This window comes from Coenobita brevimanus, chromosome 79 (genome assembly GCF_032717465.1).
Source record: "Coenobita brevimanus isolate Jiangsu-jjx chromosome 79, ASM3271746v2, whole genome shotgun sequence".
Lineage (NCBI taxonomy): Eukaryota > Metazoa > Arthropoda > Malacostraca > Decapoda > Coenobitidae > Coenobita > Coenobita brevimanus.
In genome coordinates this window covers 26,489,698-26,510,350 of record NC_137032.1, presented here as the reverse complement: position 1 = coordinate 26,510,350, position 20,653 = coordinate 26,489,698, and the positions used below count along the sequence as shown (strand labels likewise).

The 20,653-nt window shown below is 41.7% G+C and overlaps 1 protein-coding gene across 1 annotated transcript in view; it reads left to right on the top strand.

Annotated features, from left to right (window-relative positions):
• The first annotated feature begins 3,409 nt into the window (after positions 1–3,409).
• The window catches only part of LOC145409063 (uncharacterized), a 328,905-nt gene continuing 311,661 nt past the window's right edge, over positions 3,410–20,653 (top strand). Inside the window, exon 1 of the mRNA XM_080279615.1 lies at positions 3,410–3,522. The gene's annotated coding sequence lies outside the window, so the exon portion shown is untranslated. The remainder of the gene's footprint in view (positions 3,523–20,653) is intronic.

Below are 20,653 nucleotides of genomic sequence, written 5' to 3'. Positions count from 1 at the left end.
TCTTCAAGAAAAATTAAGTTACCAAATGAACAGTGAGCCTGGATATTGAAGAAACGGAAAGTGCGAGTGCATCTAAGTACTCAGGTATTGTGATGAGTAAGGATGGAAGTTTGGAGCATGGAGTGCTTATAAGGTACGGTAGGGAAGAAAGTTTGCTGGTTCACTGAAAACAGTGATAAGAAATAGGGAAGTGAGGATGGAAGTATAAAGTCGCTGCAGGGCAGTATTGTAATCCCCACTCTAATGTATGGAAGCGAAGCTTGGACCTTGTTGGAAGGACACAAGTCAAACGTGAGAGCAGTGGAAATGAAATATTTGAGAGGAGCATGTGGAGTTGCATGGAGAGACAGACTGACAAAAGAGGAAATGAAGGAGGGTTGTGTTGTGGATTTCGATGTAATAGAATGCGTTAGGAGTAATAAATTGCTGTGGCTTGGCCATATGTAGACGATGGAGAGTAAGAGACTAACTAGGAGAGTGTATGTGAGTGAGTTGGAGGAGGGAGAGGAAGGGCGAGACCGAGGATGAGATGTAGGGTCGAAGTGGAGAGGTACGGTCTTTGAGAGGAGGGTGTAAGTTAAGGGAAGGGTAGCGAAATGTCAGGGGGTAGGGCGACATGGGAGTGATTTGTATGTGGCCACCCCTTACGGGATTAAGGCTTCTGGCTACAGATAAGTAGATAGATATATGGATCGATGAACCAAAGATTTCTTTTGTGGGAAGTATAGTTAAATCTTGAATCATATATTGTGACAGCAGCTGAAGATGACGTAATTAACAGATGGAGAGAATATTATGACAATTGGCAGCCACAGCTACTGTAAGAAGACTCTACTGTACTGTTAGCAAGCAACTTACTCGGGTTCGTAAAAAGAGAAAAGAAGAGCATATTAACCCACGGACTGTTATGATGTCCTTTCTTCTTGCAACCACAGACCATTTTATTTTGATCTGGAGAGATTTCTCGAATCAGAAGGGTTTAATAATAGGTTCCGTTTACTTCCTTAATAAGAGAGGCCTTGACAGAGTTAAATAAATCCAGTCTGTAAGGAGCATGAATAGAATGGCATCATATAAAAAAGGTTAATAATGAATGTATCAGCAGCAGTGGTTAGGGTAAGGGGAAAAATTGTGAGGTAGAGTCGTCCAGCCTAAATATCAGCACATGGGGGTCGAAACAACCTTAGAGTCTATAATTTTATGATGTTAACCACATTTAAAGTAATTTTTAGAGAAAATAATATGTAGCAAAGTCAGCTTCAAGTTAAATTCACTGTGCTCATTATGCAAGTACAAATCATGCAGCAGTATCCAAGTGTGAATTTTTAAAACTAAGCTTTAAACTGGAAAAAAAAATATCATAAAAATTATTTTAGAGGACAATTTAACATTTTCTCCAAATCAATGCTTTTCCTTCAAAGTGGAGTCATATTCTGAATATCTTGCTTAGTGGAATTTTTAAGTGGTCACAGACCTTCCACCACCACCATCACCAGTATATATTCTGATCAGATTATGGTGGGTGTTTCTGGTTGCTCCATCTCCAATTACATATACAGTAGTTTTGGTGGGAGTCTATGCAGAAATGGTCTTACTGGCATGAACTGAAGAAAAGTTATTGGAAGACTGTATGCAGACTGTGATACTGTAGACTGTTTGCTTGAATGGAAAGGCAAAAGGGAAAACGCTAAGCTCTATCGAGTCATAAATTTGTGGTTCATACCATGGGAAGTGTATGGCAAATAAGAGGTACAAGACAGATTTACAAAAGGAAGATGTGCAGTTACATTGCTATATAACAACTAGTTTTAGGCTGAAGAAGATTTGTTAGAAGTAACCTTTGTCCATCTTAAGAATAAATATAGCATAAGTGGTGGTCCAGTAGCCAATGTAATAATAATAAATATCGTTAAAGGTGTTGATGAAGTTGATGCAGAGGCTGTGAATGCAGTGGAGCATAGACTGAAATGCAAACGTGCCAAAAAGCTTTGCTGGGTTGAACTGTAAAACTGGGGTGGAAGAGAGATGTGACTCTGCCTTTGTACAACACCACGGGTGATCATAAATCTGCTGAGTATTTTGGAAATGTATGTAACATAGCAAAAGAGTTGGCTAGAAGTATCTTTGACTAGTGAATAATGGTGAGGGTAGTTTTAGGGATGTGTGAATCAGATGTGCAGCAAGACAAAGAAAATACTTTATGCAAATGAGTGACATGTACAGTGCTTAATGGATCTGAAAAAAAATAAATAAATAAATAAATAGATGACAAGGTGAATGAGGAAATACTGTACAAGATGTTATGTGTGCATGATGGTATTTTTTAAAGCAATGAAGCATGTGTAAGAGTAGATGATTGTGCAAGTGGGTAAATATCCATGTCTGAATGAGACAAGGATGTGTAATGTGCTCAAGAGTACCGGTACGCAATAAACGTTCATGTAGGCTACTGGGTTAAGGGAGATCACGATTGGTTAAAGAGGGGTGAAGGTGGCGATTAGTAGTTAAGGCTGGACTATCTCGGCTCTGATGTATGCAGATAGATGCAGGGTTGCTTGCTATAAGTGAACAGGATCGGATATTCAGTTTCTTAATATACTCTCATGAAAAGTGCTTATGTACAACATTAATATTTTTTTTCTTAAGTGATGTTGCTTATTTCAGTAAGAGCACCAGTTAATACTAAAGGTGAAACCTGAAAAAACACGCAGTACATTGTGCAACAACATGCTCTTTTTGCAGTGATAATAGAAATCAGTGAGCAAGCTATGGATATTCCGAGAATTATTTGTTAATAACACATCAATCCTTTCGTTAATCTTACAATACCAAGTGTGTTGTTAGCTTATTTACTTGCTAGTCAGTGTGTCTTGGCCTGGCGTGGTGTGTGGGCATCATGGGTGGTGTGATGGTGTGGTGGCTGGTTGGGCGTGGGTAGCATGGGTGGGCAGCATCTGTGTGACCACCCCTCTTGAGCTAATCCCGACATGTGCCCACAAGGTGCCCCGGGCCCCGTGGTGCCCCACTCCACCACCAGGGCCCTACCGGCCCTCCACACACACTGCCCACGTTTGCACACCAAAGACCCGCCTGCACAGTGACCAGGCCAGCGACATCCAGGCAGGAGTATGGGCGGCGGCAGTGGGTGGGCGAATCATTTTGTCCTACCCCTGCTGCTGCTGCTGGCCGCCCTCACCTCATGCACGCCCGTACCCAAGCTGAGCCGCTCGCCTGGCCACCATGCTGCCCCCATTCCTCAGGAGAACAAGGGGCGTGGGGTGCAATATACCCTGGACCTGTTGCCCCAGCCAGCCTCAAGTGAGGTGGATGAACAGGAGGATCCCCGTCTGACCTCACAGGTGACAATAGAGGCCCAGCTGCTGCCCTGGGCAGTGGGGGCAGCAGGGGATGGCGAGCCTGGCTGCATCAAGGAGGACGTGGCATCTCGGGCGGCACACCTTGCCCTCCAGCACCAGCCACCCCCTGCAGGAGTGTCCGTCCTAGTGTTGCCACCTCCGCAAGGTCAGTATACTCCTGTCATGATACATTTCACTGTGTCTCATGTTCTGTTCTTATGAGTGAAACAAACATTGTGTCTATTATTGATCATTTATGTATAATATTATGTCAGTGTTATCCAAACTAAGGGCTCACCCCCCTGGTGGGGCTAGCAGAATAGGAGAGGAGGGCTCAGCTTTATGGTAAATGATTTAAGTACTGTAGTTTATTTTTTATTTATTTTTTTTTTGCTGAAAATTAACAGAGAACAGCTTTTAAATTCACCTGTTTTATAATACTGTACATGAATTCATCCCTCTTCTGGCTGTGCTTCACAATTTTTGCATTTCGAAAATAAATCGCTGACGATGATTTAAAAATTGGAATCTGAGGTTAACGATTTTGCTGAGTATTCAAACATTTGGCCATCAGCACAAACATCAGTCGTTTTCAGTTCAGCTGTCATGCTAAGCATATTGGGAAATAATGATATTTGTCCTCACCATTTTTTGATAATTTTTTCAGGTCACTGATAAAAAGTATTAAATTGTTATCACTTTTTTCCAAGTCGAATAATTTTTTTATCTTCAATGCATTAAACAAAGAAGGGAAGAGATATTTAAGAAAATCTCAAATGGAAAACCCATTGTGAAAAAAAAGCTTCCCTTACATAATCAGTTTTTTAATCATTAGAGCACCAGTGATAAGCAAAATCATACAGCAAAGACTATAAAAAGGGTATTTTCCATACAGGAGTACTTACCTTTTTTTTGTAAACAGTGTGGGCCTGTGGGTGCTCTCACAATATTTGGAAGTCAGGGGGTAGTCGTAACTCACAGCTTGGAAAACACTGGACTAGGGTGTTGTAAATGTCTGAACATTATGCTAGCTCAGTGTTAGCAAAGGGGTTACGTAGACTGGAGTCTCATATATATGTTCTTACCCTCAGATCAGAAAGAAATGTAATGAATATCTGTCATAAAAAGGGGAACAAGTTTTATTAATTATAAAGTCTGTCTATCTAACTACTGTACTTATAGCCAGATCCCTTAATCCTGTAAGGGGTGGCCACAAACGTTCTGCTGTCCCGTGCCATTTTGCTTCCTTCCCCCCTATTTACACCTCTCTCTCTCTCTCTCTCTCTCATATACCTCTCCAGTCTTTCCCTCCATCTCATCCTCGATCTCATCCTCCCTCTTCCCCCGTTCACCTCACTCACATACACTTTCCTAGTAAGTCTTTCACTCTCCATCCTCTACACATGTTCAAAGCACTTCAATGTAACTTCGTAACTCTTTGTATCACATCCACACCCACACCACAACTCTCCTTCATTTCCTCATTTCTCAGTCTGTATCCCCATGTAGCTCCACATGCTCCTCTCAAATAACTCGTTTCCTCTGCTCTCACTCTTCACTTGTGTCCTTCCAACAAGGTTCAAGATTCACTTCCATAGGCAGCAGGTTAGAGTGGGGATCACATTACTCTCATTCATCGACTTTTTTACATCCATGCTCACATCCCAATGTCTTATTACTGCTTTCATTGAACCAGCAACGGTTCTTACCTGCTGTATGCTTCCAAACGGTTCATGCTCCAAACTTATCTTTACTCGTCGCATTACCCAAATACTTGAATGCGCTTGCATTTTCCATTTCCATACTATCCACACTGCATTCACCGACTTCATTTCTCTTGAAGACCCCAACTTTACCCTTTACTACATTCACTTTTAGATTCCTTTTTTACCTGATCTTCAAACTTTATTCATCAAGCCATGCAGTTCCCCTCTGTCTTCACTTAACAATACAGTGTCACCTGCAAGCAACAGAACAGGAAGTTTCCAAATGCTGCCCCCTCTCATGAAGGCCTCTCCAACATTCATTGCCATACCTTGTATCTCTTCTGTATCTCCATGCATATACAATTTGAACAACCATGGAGACATGACACATCTGTGTTTCAATCCAACATTCAGATAGAAAAATTAACTAGGTTCACCATCCACATGCACTGCAGCCCTAGTGCTGTCATACATACTCTTCACAGAATTCAGCAGCTTCCCATTTACTCCATCACTGGCCTCAGTATTAACAAGGCATCTGGGCCTGATGGAGTCCCTCCTGTTGTTCTCAAGAACTGTGCTTCTGTGCTTACACCCTGCCTAGGCAAACTGTTTCGCCTTTGTCTGTCAACTTGTACCTTTCCTTCTTGCTGGAAGTTTGCTCTCTTTCAGCCAGTCCCAAAGAAGCGTGACCACTCCCAGCCCTCCAACTATCGTCCAATTGCTTTAACGTCCTGTATTTCAAAAGTTGTCGAGTCAATTCTCAATAGAAAAACTTTAAGGCATCTTTCCTATCACAACCTTCTTTCAGATCGTCAGTACAGGTTCTGTCAGGGACGCTCCACTGGCGATCTTCTCCCCTGCCTTTCAGATTCCTGGTCATCCTCCTTTTGGGACTTTGGCGAAAGCTTTGCCATTGCACTTGACATCTCAAAGGCTTTCGATCGAGTCTGGCATAAATCCTTAATTTCCAAACTGCCCTCTTACGGTTTCTATCCTTCTATCTTTGCCTTCATCGCTAGCTTCCTTTCTGGTTGTTCTATAGCCGCTGTTGTAGACGGCCATCGTTCTTCTCCTAGATCTATCAACAGTGGTGTTCCTCAGGGCTCTGTCCTATCACCAACTGTCCTCCTTTTATTCATCAATGACCTTCTAAGCTGTACAGGCTATAAAAAAAGTTTCGGCACCCTTACGACACGATACATTATGATACACCACACGAAGCATTCTGAATCATCTCCTGAATTTCGGTGTGTGTTTGGTATCCATGGCCCTGTGTTGCTGGTGCGTGTTACTTCGTCAGCTAATGATGAAATCCAGTGGGAGAGTGAGAGAGGTACAGTGGTATCAACCACACCACGTATTCTTGCCGTCTGTAACAGTGATCATTGCGAAAGGTATCAGAGCAGGGGGTGCCGAAAATTTTTTTAGAGGGTGTACATCTAACCCTATCCACTCATACGCTGATGACTCCACCCTTCACCTTTCCATTCGGTTCCCGGAATGCCCATCTCGGCAGCTACTTCAACAAACAAGGGATGAGGCTATGGCACACCTAATGTCTGACTTGGCTCGTATCTCTGACTGGGGTAAAAATAATTTGGTTGTTTTTAATGCATCTAAGACTCAGTTCTTACCCCTATCAACCCGACAAAATCTTCCACAGCTATACCCACTAATGTTTAATAATATCCAGCTTAATCCTACATCATCCTTAAACATGCTTGGGGTTCCATTTACTCGGAACATATCTTGGAAAGATCATATTACATCTCTTGTAAATTCTGCTTCCAAGAGATTAGGTGTGCTAAGCCAACTCCGTTCTTTACCCCTGCACGATTGTTGACTCTATACAGGGGTTTTATCCGCCCCTGTGTGGAGTACAACTCTCATATGTGGGGAGGCTCCCCACATACAGCTCTTCTCAATAGGGTGGAGTCGAAGGCTTTTCGTCTCATTAACTCTCCTCCTCTTACTGACTCCCTTCAACCTCTGTCTCTTCACCGCACTGTTGCATCTTTATCTCTTTTCTATTGCTACTTTAATGGTCACTGCTCCTCTGAACTGTCTGCATGCATTCCTCCACCTCTACGACGGGCGCGTAGTACCCGTCTAGCAGCAAACTCTCATCCCTTTTCTGTCCAACACTCTAATACAAGAGTTAACCATTACTCTTAGTCCTTCATTTATGCAACAGGTCAACTCTGGAACTGCCTCCCTCTGTCTGTATTTCCTGCTGCCTATGATCTCCAGTCTTTCAAACGCAGTGTGTCCAGGCATCTCAAAACGATCGGATCTTGAGTTTGGCACTCTATTGTATTTTGTTTTTCTCTTGGAGGGAACTGTTATTGCGGGCTCATGGCCTTCTGGTTCCTTCTTCCTCGTATAAAATATATATATATATATATATATATATATATATATATATATATATATATATATATATATATATATATATATTGTTACGGAACAGAGAAAGATAATGTACACTTTAAGTGAGAATACTAAAAATCACTGCTGTCCCGTTAAGTTCCAGGTTCAAAACAAAAGAGTTAGGTAAAATTACAAGTTAAAGTTTAATGCTCAAACTAACAACAAAACATTCAGGACTCATAAGGATAATGTAATGGCAAAAAACAGGCTAAATATATGGTTAACTGCAATAGCCTCTATTAACATGAAATTAGCAAGAGTAAATTTACCTAAGTCAGCCCTGATAAAATAAAAACACACTGGGTAATGCTCAGTTAATGCAAGATAAATTATTACAGATACAAAATATTATTAATGATGACTGACATAAAGAATCCTGCATGAATTACAAAAACTTCACTAGGCCTACAAATTAACAACTTATGCTATACAGTACAAGAACAAAATGCAATAACACTTATACTCAAAATACACAGCTGCTAGATGTTTGGAGATTTCCTGAGCACTCACAACTGTACAGGGGAGGACAGAGATGTGAACAAAATGAGGAGTAGATCTAAGTGGCCATGATGCAGAGACTGAGCTCATTATATAGGGGCCAGCAGAGCTTGATACAACTTGTAAGAAGGACGCGCAAATGAAGCCATGGGGACAAAGAGTTGACAATCCCGCACTGAACAACAGAAAGGACTACTTACTCTACTATAACGGTAGAAGGGGGGGACTGAGGCAGAACACGCTCGTGATCAAACATGCAGCATACTGTGCGTTAAAATTACACAAAGGATGATGAAATCATAGGCTATGTAACACCTCCCCACAAAGAAAAAGAAATTTACAAAGGAAATTTCTTATTACTCTAAAACAATCTGTATATGGCATTACAGAACATGCAAAAGTCTTTCCTAGTGTTACAAAACATGAGATCTCCCTAGCACGTTCAGTCATAGGGACTTGCCAGTATCCCTTTAACAAATCAAACTTACTTATGTACCTAGCCTTTCCGATCTTGTCTATGCAATCTTCCACACGAGGGAGAGGGTAAGTGTCTGTTTTAGTTATCTGATTAACACGTCTGTAGTCGATGCAAAGCCGCTGTGACCCACCTGGCTTAGGGACTAGAGTGACAGGAGAACTCCACTCGCTCTGACAGGGCTCATCTTGTGGTCCAACATGTAGCCAAGCTCCTTCTCGATGAGAGGAACTTTCACTGGGTTCACACGGTAAGGAGGCAATTTAATTGGCTTTGCGTCTCCAACATCGACATCATGCATCAACACAGTGGTTCTTCCTGGAGTGGCACGGAACACTTGCGGGTACTCCTGCAGTAATGCCGAAAACTCTTGCCTTTCCTCGGGAGGTAGATCAGAAAGCTTAGTCTGGAGATCATTCATGATATCAGGATTCTTCCCCAAACTATCACTCAGGCTCATACTGCATGGGAGAGCTTCACTTGCAGACTCGGGTGGAACAGCTACAGTGCAGACTGGATTATTTTCGTCCCGCCTGTGATATAACTTTAGCATGTTGATGTGACATAGTTGCTTGTTCTTTCTACGATCTGGTGTGGCGATGACATAGTTGACATCACTGAGTTTCTTCTCCACGAAATAAGGACCACTAAACTTGGCTTGAAGAGGTTGCCCATGCACTGGTAGCAGAATCAAAACCTGATCTCCTGGCTGAAAGTGGCGTAACCTGGACTTCTTATCATACCAAGTCTTCATCTTCTCCTGAGCAGCTCCTAAATTCTCTCTCGCCAGCTGTAAAGCAGTGGACAGCCGTTCTTTGAACTTCATCACATACTCCAGCAGGTTGACGTCATCTTCCTCCGACAGCCAGCATTCCTTGAGTAACTTAAGGGGTCCTCTTACCTCATGGCCAAACAGTAGTTCAAAAGGTGAGAAGCCCAGTGATTCATTTGGAGATTCTCTTGCAGCAAACACAACGAATGGAAGACCTTTATCCCAGTCTTTCTGATGTTCCAAACAGTATTTCTTGAGCATCGATTTGAGTGTTTGATGATATCTCTCCAACGCTCCTTGAGTCTGGGGATGGTAAACTGAAGACGTGATCTGGGTGATGCCCAACTCTTTCAGAGACTGCTTGAAAACATTTGACATGAAATTACTTCCCCGGTCTGACTGTACCTCCTTGGGTAGACCAAACTTTGTGAAGAACCCTAGCATTTCCTTAACCACGTTCTTTGCTGAGATATTTTTAAGTGGAATGGCTTCAGGGTAACGAGTAGCCATATCAATCAGGGTCAACACATAAGAAAATCCTGAAGAAGTCTTAGGAAGAGGGCCCACAATATCCACCAACACACGGGTGAATGGCGCCTCAAAAGGAGGAATGGGAACTAGAGGTGCAACCTTTTTGGTCTGATTACACTTCCCCACAACTTGACAGGTGTGACAAGACTTACAATACCAGGAAACGTCCCTGAAGATACCTGGCCAGTAGAAGTGTTTCAAAATCCGTGCCACAGTCTTCCTCACTCCAAGGAGTCCTGCCAAACTGGAATCATGAGCCACTCTAATGATATCCTGCCTACAAACACGAGGGATGACAACTTGATGTACAACCTCCCATTCACAGTCAGCTGATGCTGTTGGGATCTCCACTTCCTCATAAGTACTCCTGACTTTATATAATAACAAGTAGAAGCACCGGCTGACTCTTCCTCACTGCAAGCAGAGTTAGCTAGACCTTTCAACTCAGGGTCAGCAACCTGCAACTCAACCAACTCTTGACGAGACAAATTATCAACACTACGGGGTACTGCCTCATCTGGTGAGTGGTCCAAATTAGCAAGAAAAGTGTCAGCTAGGATAACATCATCATCATCATTATCCTCTAAATCACCAGTAACTTTAGACTTAGCCCTAGTGACAGCACATGCAGGGAACACATCAGGGACATCACAATCCTGGGACGCAGCCACTGGCTCACTAGACAACTGAGGAGCTGGACACACTTGACTTCCACCAATATCATTTCAAAGTAAGAAAGTTACACCTGACATTGGGAGTGTCTCAACCAACCCAACCATAACGGAACCATTAACAAAACCAGACTCTAAATTCACTCTGCACAGAGGAACAGAGAAGTAATTATTCCCTACACCTTGTAAGATTACAGTTTCATCAGAGGAATTAACATTAGAGCCTAGAACACTGGTCAGCATAAGGGATTGGCAAGCACCTGTATCACGATATATTTGAACTGATTTCCTGTCATTACTGTCCAGAGGACTGACAAAACCATCAGACAGGAAATTAGCACATGAACTCTTGAGAGTGTCACCCACGTTACTGCTGAAAAGAGGAGCTCCATCATGAGAATTTAAGTTACCCCTCAAAGCAGGTTCAGTTAACTCAGTTAAAGAATTCTGGGAACTCTCAAGAGTGGACACTAGACCAATTGACTGAATATTTAAAGACTCCTTTTTGTTCACATCACGCTGTCTCCTGAAACATTTCTCCGTAGTATGACCAAGCTTACTACAATAAGTACATTTACTTTTCTGAAATCTAGAGGTGAAGCTAGTATTTACTTCCTGAGAAACATCATCTTTATTCTCTTTCCTGTTACCTGTACTCTGAGTAGAGGCAACGTACTTACTCTCAGCTTTCCTTTTTTCTCTAGAATATCTCTTGTGAGTGAGAACATATTCATCAGCTAAAACTGCAGCATCAGACAAATTATCTATTTTTTTCTCATCAAGATATAGGCTTACATCTTTATAAATACATCTTTTGAAATCCTCCAGCAAAATCATCTGCTTAAATTTACCAAAATCAGAATCCACATTCTTAGAATTTAACCACTTCTCTAACATATCTTCTTTGATTTTTGCATACTCAACATGGGATTGCTTATCTTGCTTGTAAGTTGTCCTAAATTTTACTCTATAGGCTTCAGGAACAAGCTCATAGGCCTTAAGAATCAAGCTCTTAACTACATCATAATTATCAGATTGATCCTGAGGCAAAGATGCATAAGTTACTTGAGCTTTACCGGTGAGAACAGTTTGAAGGAGTACTGGCCAATACTTTTTGGGCCAATTAAAATCTGTAGCTACCCTCTCAAACAACTGAAAATACTTGGTTAAATCAGATTCATTAAAAGGAGGGACAAGTTTAACATTTTTAGCCACATCAAAATCATCAGAGCTAGATGATCCAGTTCCACCTTGTTTCATGCGATACTCATGGTCTGCCTGAATCCTAGCAAGTTCAATTTGTGCCTGAGCCTGTACCTGTGCCTCTTAAATACGAGCATTTGCCTGAAATTCAGCCTCCTGAATACGAGCCTGAGACTCCGCCTCCTTAGCATTTGCCTGAAATTCAGCCTCCTTAACACAAGCCTCCTTGGCCTGGGACTCAGCCTCCTTAGCACGTGCTTGAAATTCAGCTTCCTTCACACGAGCCTCCTGCAGGGCTAGCTGTAACTTAGCTAATTCAATCTGCGTTTGCTCATTTGGAGGAGTTACATTAAACAAGCTTTTATTAATCATGCCAACAATTTGATCTTTAGAATGATGAGAGTGAACTGCAATTCCCAATTGTTGAGCAACAAGCTTAAGTTCATTCTTTGTTCTGTTTTCTACATCACACACTGTTTGCACATTTGACAAAAAATCTTTGGCTTCATCAAGTGTAGTAATAGTAGACATCATGAATAAGTAACAGTCACAAAATATCAAGCAATATCCTTATGATAATATCCTGAATATCCTGATATGAGGTCGCCAAATTTATGTTACGGAACAGAGAAAGATAATGTACACTTTAAGTGAGAATACTAAAAATCACTACTGTCCCGTAAAGTTCCAGGTTCAAAACAAAAGAGTTAGGTAAAATTACAAGTTAAAGTTTAATGCTCAAACTAACAACAAAACATTCAGGACTCATAAGGATAATGTAATGGCAAAAAACAGGCTAAATATATGGTTAACTGCAATAGCCTCTATTAACACGAAATTAGCAAGAGTATATTTACCTAAGTCAGCCCTGATAAAATGAAAATACACTGGGTAATGCTCAGTTAATGCAAGATAAATTATTACAGATACAAAATATTATTAATGATGACTGACATAAAGAACCCTACATGAATTACAAAAACTTCACTAGGCCCACAAATTAACAACTTATGCTATACAGTACAAGAACAAAATGCAATAACACTTATACTCAAAATACACAGCTGCTAGATGTTTGGAGACTTCCTGAGCACTCACAACTGTACAGGGGAGGACAGAGATGTGAACAAAATGAGTAGATCTAAGTGGCCATGATGCAGAGACTGAGCTCATTATATAGGGGCCAGCAGAGCTTGATACAACTTGTAAGAAGGACGCGCAAATGAAGCCATGGGGACAAAGAGTTGACAATCCCGCACTGAACAACAGAAAGGACGACTTACTCTACTATAACGGTAGAAGGGGGGGACTGAGGCAGACCACGCTCGTGATCAAACATGCAGCATACTGTGCGTTAAAATTACACAAAGGATGATGAAATCATAGGCTATGTAACAATATATATATATAGATATATATATATATATATATATATATATATATATATATATATATATACTTAATATTCTCCACATCCCTTGTTCATCCACTGTGTCATATGCATTTTCCAAATCCATCATTGTACCTTACAACTTCTTCCCTTCCCCAGAAACTTTTCCACTAAACATTTTTTGATGAATATATGATCTAGCCAGCCTACAGTATTCCCTCCAGAAATCTTCCTACTCTTCTCCAACTAATTCCTCTGTTATTCAGCTAAATTTCAATAAGTGTCTTACCATATACTTTTCCTATAACACTAGGAAGACAAATGCCCATGTGGATATTACACACTTTCATCTTTGTACAGAGAAAAAATTATAGCCGAGTTATAATCCTCCAGGGTGTTAATTTCCTCACAGGCCAGTTTGCACATCCTCCATATCCATTGTACTAGTATCTCTCCCCTGAGCATCAGCATTTCACCACGCACTCCATGGAGCTTTCCTCATTTTGGCTTCCTTTAATGCTTGCACCACTTCTATCGTACTGATCTCTTCCTCCTTTCTCATCTACCTCTTCCTCCTCCCAGCCTCACCCCAACCACCTATACTTGTGTTACTTTCATTCTCTGTGTTCAACTATTCATGAAAGTGTTCTCTCCATCCGCTCTATTTTTCCACCTTCTCCACCAGCAATCTGCTATTTTAATCTGTTACTCCCCTACGATCTTCTTTAACAACCTGTCTTACTCTCTTAATCTCCTTCCAGAAAATTTTCTTATATTTCACCCATTTTTCACTTAAATTCCTTCTAAGTTAATCATCCTCTCACTTCTTGCTCTTTCTTACTCTTCTCTCAGCTTTTCTACATATAGCTCTTTTTTTCGTCTGTCAACTTCCTCCATGCCTCTGGTTCCCATCCACTCACTATATGCTTTCTTGCTTTGTGCTACAGCATGTCTCACCTCTTCATTCTACTATGCTGTTCCATGCACCCCCTTTCGTCTTGTCTTCACCCTACACAGCATCTCACAATCTACACAGATTTCTTCAGTGAATACTCTGCACACACCTTCCACCCCTCCCATCTGATCTAGAACATATCTAGATCATATCTACCCTATCATTCCTTCACATATCTCACATATTCTTCCCCCCCCCCTCTTTTTTTCTTCCTCCTACAACCTTTCTTCCCTCTTTGTATGGACTGCTTCCTCCTGCCCTTCTGTCCTATTCATTCAGTGCATTTCCTTCTTGACTTTCACCACTATGGTACTAAGTGGTGGTCAGAGAGTCCACGTGATTAAACTGTCTATGCTTTCTCATCTCAGCACATACCTTCTCATTCTCTCATCCACACACACATAATCAATCATTGTCTACCTTTCATCCAGCTCATCACCCACCCTTCTTATCACTTTCCATGTATACCGGTACCTGTGATTATTTTGTGCCCAAAGAGGATATTAGCTATTACCAATCCTCTCCCCACACAAACGTCCACCAGAGCATCCACTTCTGCAGTCACACCCCATTCACCAACTACTCCATCAACCTTCATATTCCCTACTTTTCCATTCATATCTCCGATCAGAAACTGTCTCGCTCCTCTCAAACTATTCTATGCATGCTTCCACATTTGCCCAGAACTCTTCTTTTACTCTGCACCGTCTTCTGTTTGCGCATGTGAGCATACACACACAGTTGCCAACACTTGTAATCCTACTTTCAGTCTTACCCACACAGTCCATGAACCAACTTATCAATACTCCTTGAAATTCATCATCCAAAACACAACAATGCATATACACCCATACCCCGATTTCCGAAGATTCAATAACTGACGATTTGTTAGACTGAACAAAAGAAATGGAGGAACATTCCCACAATCCAAACATCCATCCATTCGCTAGTTGACCACTCCACCCCTCCCTAGATTTGAAACAAGCTTCTCTGAATGTGATGCGGTGGTGCACACGGCTCTCCCTGTTCTCCCTCCATCCCCTCTCTTCTCCCTCCATCCCTCCTTCATTCCCTACCATGCTCATCACAGCCAGGCGTGTCTCCCTCACCATCCCCCCGCCCTTCCTAATCCCCCTTTGTCTAACTCCCCATTTCCCTACCCTCCCCCACTCCAACTTGCCTCCCAAGTGTGTGTGTGTGTGTGTGTGTGTGTGTGTGTGTGTGTGTGTGTGTGTGTGTGTGTGTGAGAGAGAGAGAGAGAGAGAGAGAGAGAGAGAGAGAGAGAGAGTATGAATCAGTAAGAGTGAGCAAGAGAGTGAGTCAGTGAGAATGAGCGAGAGACTGAGTCAGAGTGAGTGAGAGTGGATGAGAGAGTGAGTCAGTGAGAATGTGTGAGAGAGTGAGTGAGTGCGAGTGAATAAGTGAGTGGCATTGGGTTGGGGGGGAGGGGTAGTAGGGCATTTTGGCTTTCTTGTCTCCCTCCCTGACCCCCTACCCACCTACACCCCTGCTTGTCTCCCTCCCCATCCCCCGACCCTCCCCCATCAACACTTGACTCCCTCCCCCACTCCAGATTGTCTCCCTCATGTCCCCCCACCCTCCCCCACCCGTGCATGTCTCCCTTCCCATCCTTCCGTTCACCACTACCCCTTCTGCTTCTTGGCGCACTGCCAGCTGCCTGCCCGTCAGTTGCCTAGAAGCATTTCGTACCATACGTTCTACCACCATACCTTTCTGCATGTGATGTTTAATGTTTCTTTCTTTCTTTTTTTTTCGCAATAGTATTGTTTATGAGGATAATAACATTACCGATGGTGTTTCTGTGTCAGTTTATATTAAGCTATGTGAGCGTTTGGGTTTCGCCCTGGAATGCATCTCTGGCTTTTCTTCAGTATCTTATAGGGAAAATTCTGTTGATATCCAACATATTCGCTGACTGAACACTCCCACTGGTACACAACATTGCTGGAAATCGGGGTATGGGTTCCTTTGCCTTCTCATTCTTATAAAGTAAATTCTTGTAATAGTCGATACATGACTGTGCTGGTTTGCTTCACTGTATCATTTTCTTCAGTGAACAACCAAGTAGGTGTATTTCTTTTAAAACTTTGAGGAACAGTTATCGTAACCTGACTCAGTTGGTTATTATGGAAATGGATGTTTTGTAATGTTTCCTCATAATTCTGACATTTTATCATGTTTATACAAGGCCTAGGATTTTGCATATGGCTCTGTCATTAAAAATGAATCCAATAACAATATTCAGTGTAAATGATTCAGAGATGTTTTTACCCTGCAAAAGGCACGCTGATTTTCCTAAGCAACAGACAATCTACAGTATACGGTACTGTAAGCGAGGTTCCTGTACATTACAACATAATGTGCATATTAGTACTAGGCTTAGTAGAAGTGGTAATGGTGGTGGTGCTGGTGCTGGTGGCCCCAGGCTAATCTTACATGTGAATCTGATGCATAGCAGACTGAAATTACCCTTCTGTGGCACACAACCTCTTGTTTAAGTCACTGCCATCACACGTCAGCATTCTTGTCCAGTACTTAATGTAAAGAAAAAATAATTATGCAAGCTAATTATGATTCATAATTAGAGTAACTCAAGAACCCAGTATATATTATTTTTAACTTAATTTGGTATAGATTTTCATCCTTTCAGAACTTATTTCACATGGCTTAGTGGCATAAATAGTTAATACTGTGGCTATACATCATTGACATTGCACTTCTCCTTGACTTATTAAATGGGGTGATGGTAACGTCAGGTCAAGATAAAATAAAAGCAGCATATTCTGTGATGAAAATATCTGAACAAATAATATCATGGAACAAAGGAATGATCCAAGTATATCTGTCTGAACTTGGAGAATGTGGACCCCAACGCTGGTTGCCATACCAGAGCAATTTGACACTGTGCTGGACCATAGACAGCGTTTTGTGTGTTAATCTATTTATTCTATATCCTATGGTGAGGTGAAGTTAGGTGCTGTGCACGCAAGTTATCGTACGCGTCATGAAACCTTCACTAAACCCCGTTTTTCTAACCTGACAAAAATATCCTTACCCTACTTCCTTCCATTGATGATTAAGTGTAGTCAGACTGGAGGATATATTTGACTAATAAGCAAGGAATCTAATTCCCATTTCTTAGCTAAGGCTCATTAAATTTCATGGAACCACAGATTAATTGAAGTCATGAAAGTGGCCCAATTCCATCAGGTGAAAACAAACTTACTGTCGTCACTTTGGTTGACAGCGCATTCATACTGGTCGGAATGAATGTAATGAGTTGCTTAAAATAACCATACTTAAATGTAAGGGAATTTGCTGTCAGCAGATTTTAAACCTTTCATTTCACAAACTTTTTCATTTTTCTCTCCTGAGGAGTCAGTTCAGCTTAAACTTCTGCAGCTGGAGGAGTTAGATAAAGCCATCATCAACCTTATCAACAAGAGGCTTCTCTTAAAATGAGAGATCGTATGATGGCGCAGCATGAACAAGCTAAAAAGACGTGATGATCGAATTGAAGAAGTTAAGCAATGTTGAGAGGATTCTCCCAGTAAAAATTTCACATGCGTAATTGTAAGGTATGAACAATATTTACTGATTTTAAACCAGCAGCCTCTTCAGATGAGCCTACAGTGTCCAGTTCTGACCAGAAATCCATTATACAGAATATATATATATATATATATATATATAGATATATATATATATATATATATATATATTCATATATATATATCTATCTTTCTATATATATATATATATTGATATATATATTTCTATCTCTCTATCTATCTATCTATCTATCTATCTATCTATATATATATATATATATATATATATATATATATATATATATACCGTATACATATTAGCGAGTGGCGATTTTTGATAAAAATACTCCGTCGCGTCCCGTGAGATCGCCAAAAAATCTGTTTGGTATTTTTCTGACACTCCCCGGATTTACCTATATCTAATGTAAAAATAATTAGGTCGATTATATTACGGCTCTCGTGAAAGAAACGAACAAACATACAGACAGATTCATACATACACAGCTTAACTTTATTATGAACTGTGTATGTGTGTGTGTGTGTGTATGTGTGTGTGTGTGTGTGTGTGTGTGTGTGTGTGTGTGTGTGTGTGTGTGTGTGTGTCCTATTTTTTCTACTGCACAGCAAAATTTTGAATTGACGAAGACCTCCGCCCCGATTAAATTTCGGGAAGGAAGGAACCGGTGAAGCTCTCTTTCTACATCCGTGACAAGGGGAGGTGATGGTGTAGGGCCCCTACCTCGGTATGCTAGTTTTACTAAAAGCATGAGGGGTGTAGGTTAGGGAGTCCATCATCCACTCAATTGAAGTGCTGTCTGCTTCACCTTTTTCCTCAATAATTTTTCCCCTGTGTCTGCCCTCCTCTCTTCCTTTAATCTTCCATCTTTTTTTCTTACCGCCTTTTAGTGCTGTTATTTCCAATTCAGTTGACACTACACTGAATGACAGGCCTAAAGGTTTCCTGTAACCCAAAAAACCAAATGTGGTACAACGCTGGATGGTAAGCATATAACCAAATACCAGAGTGATGTGGAGACTGCTTTGGTGCTGCTGTTAACTGGGTGGAGAAAAGCATAGCCTATGTGGTGTCACTCCAGAAACCAAACTTCCACACTCCTTCCCATACCTCGTAGTGTTAAGGTTCTCTCTCCCACAAGGGAACATTGATTTACTGCATGCAGCGGCCATAAAAAAAAAAATAATAATAATTTGGTTTTACTCCAGGTATCCCCGAAGGGTCTGGGTAGAGGACTTTTGGACTGGGGCATGTAGCATTTTATGACCGGATGCCCTTCCTGATGTCTACCAATGACCCTTGGGTGGATTCGATCCTCCGACCCTTCGGCCAGAGTGAAGCGCTCTAACCCACTGAGCCACGGCTGCCATCCAGGAGCAATTGTTTGCCTAAGGTTGATGGGTCTGCTCGGGCAGACAGACCGTGGTTACTCAACAGGAACATCTATGAACATGACGAGGGTTACTGGAGTGGGTGGTGTAGATGAGAGGATGGTGTAGGTTCGTGAGAGGGTGGTGACGGTGGGCGGGTAGGCGAGTGGTGGAAGTGAGAGGATGGTGTAGGTGGTGAGTGGTGTAGGTGGTGGGGTGTAGGTGTGAGGATGGTGTAACTTACATCAGCTCAAGTAAAAAAAAAAATCACCATAAAAGAAAGGGCAGGAAGCCATTAGAGAGGAGATAGGATGATGAAGAATACTGTCAGATTTATTCTAAAAAAAAAAAAGATTTTGCTCAGAGGTACCTCCACGCCAACCATGTTTTAGGCAGAATGGGATCAGTGAAGACCTTTATCTCCAAATCCTTGGCGGGGGGTGAGCGTCTTCGGACCCATCATATCTGATTAATGTAAGATGAGTGAGCAGTGTAAGAAAAAGGACAGTGTAGGTGGGAGGCTTCAGTAGGTGGGAGGCTTCAGTAGGTGGGTGAGTGGTGTAGGCGGGCGGGTTTAATAGATAGGAGTGTGATGTAACTCATATCACCTGAGATTTCAAAAAGGATAACCTTATAAAATAATGGGTGGGAAGATAAATCGAGTGATAGTGGTGAGGATATTACTGCGAAAACTGTGGCAGTGACAGCAAGAGGAATATGATTGAATTTTACCAAGAACAGCAAAATGTGCAAAGTGTTATACCTCCACCCGGATCAAGAGTCGTATAACCCACCCCTATATATATATATATATATATATATATATATATATATGGATATTGATGTCAAACTCGACCAGAAAAAACGAAGACAGAGAGAGACAACTGGCTGAACAGGAGAATAAAGAGCGTGAGGAATGTCATCGAGCAATAATAGAGGAAATAGTGGAGCTGGAGGAGAGCCCAACGAGTGATGACGACAAAGCAGGTGACGATTATACTGATATAGCAACTCTCCCTTTCGGCCGCAGCTCCTCCTCTGAAATGCCAACGAGCAGGAAAATGAGTTGTCACTTCTGCAGATGCTGTTGCTTTAGATCGGACCAAGACCGTGCTGCAGTCCATGTGCTTTCTGCGACCATTTTCTTCCTGTGGACAAGATTCAAAAGTATATACTATCAACAGGCAAAATATCCGCAGAGATCAAATCAAGAGTAGGAGGGAATCCGCAGAATGGCTGGAGAAATCATTCTATCCAGCTGTGCCACTTGTAGTGCACTGGGATGGACATTAAATTGCTCCCGATGTAACAGGAGCAAATGTCACTGAACGCCTTCCAAGTCCCGTCTCAAGTGATGGAGTTTCAAACATTTTGAATGTACCCAGTTTGGAATCAGGGACAGGAAAGGCCATTGAAATGTCATCATTGAAACCTTGAATGACTCGGGTATATCTGAACGTGTGGTAGGAATGGCATTCGACACCAGTGCCAGCAATATTGGATTGTGGGCAGTGGCTTGCACCCTTATTCAACAACAGTTGCACGAGGATCTCCATCTTGCTTGTAGGTATCTAATTTTTTATATCCTTTTTCAAAAGTCCTTCACCATTTGCCTTGGACTGTCCTCTGGTCCCGATATTCACATATTCAAGCAGTTCAATGCCAAGTGCAATACTATTGACACAAAACGCTTTCAGACCTTGAA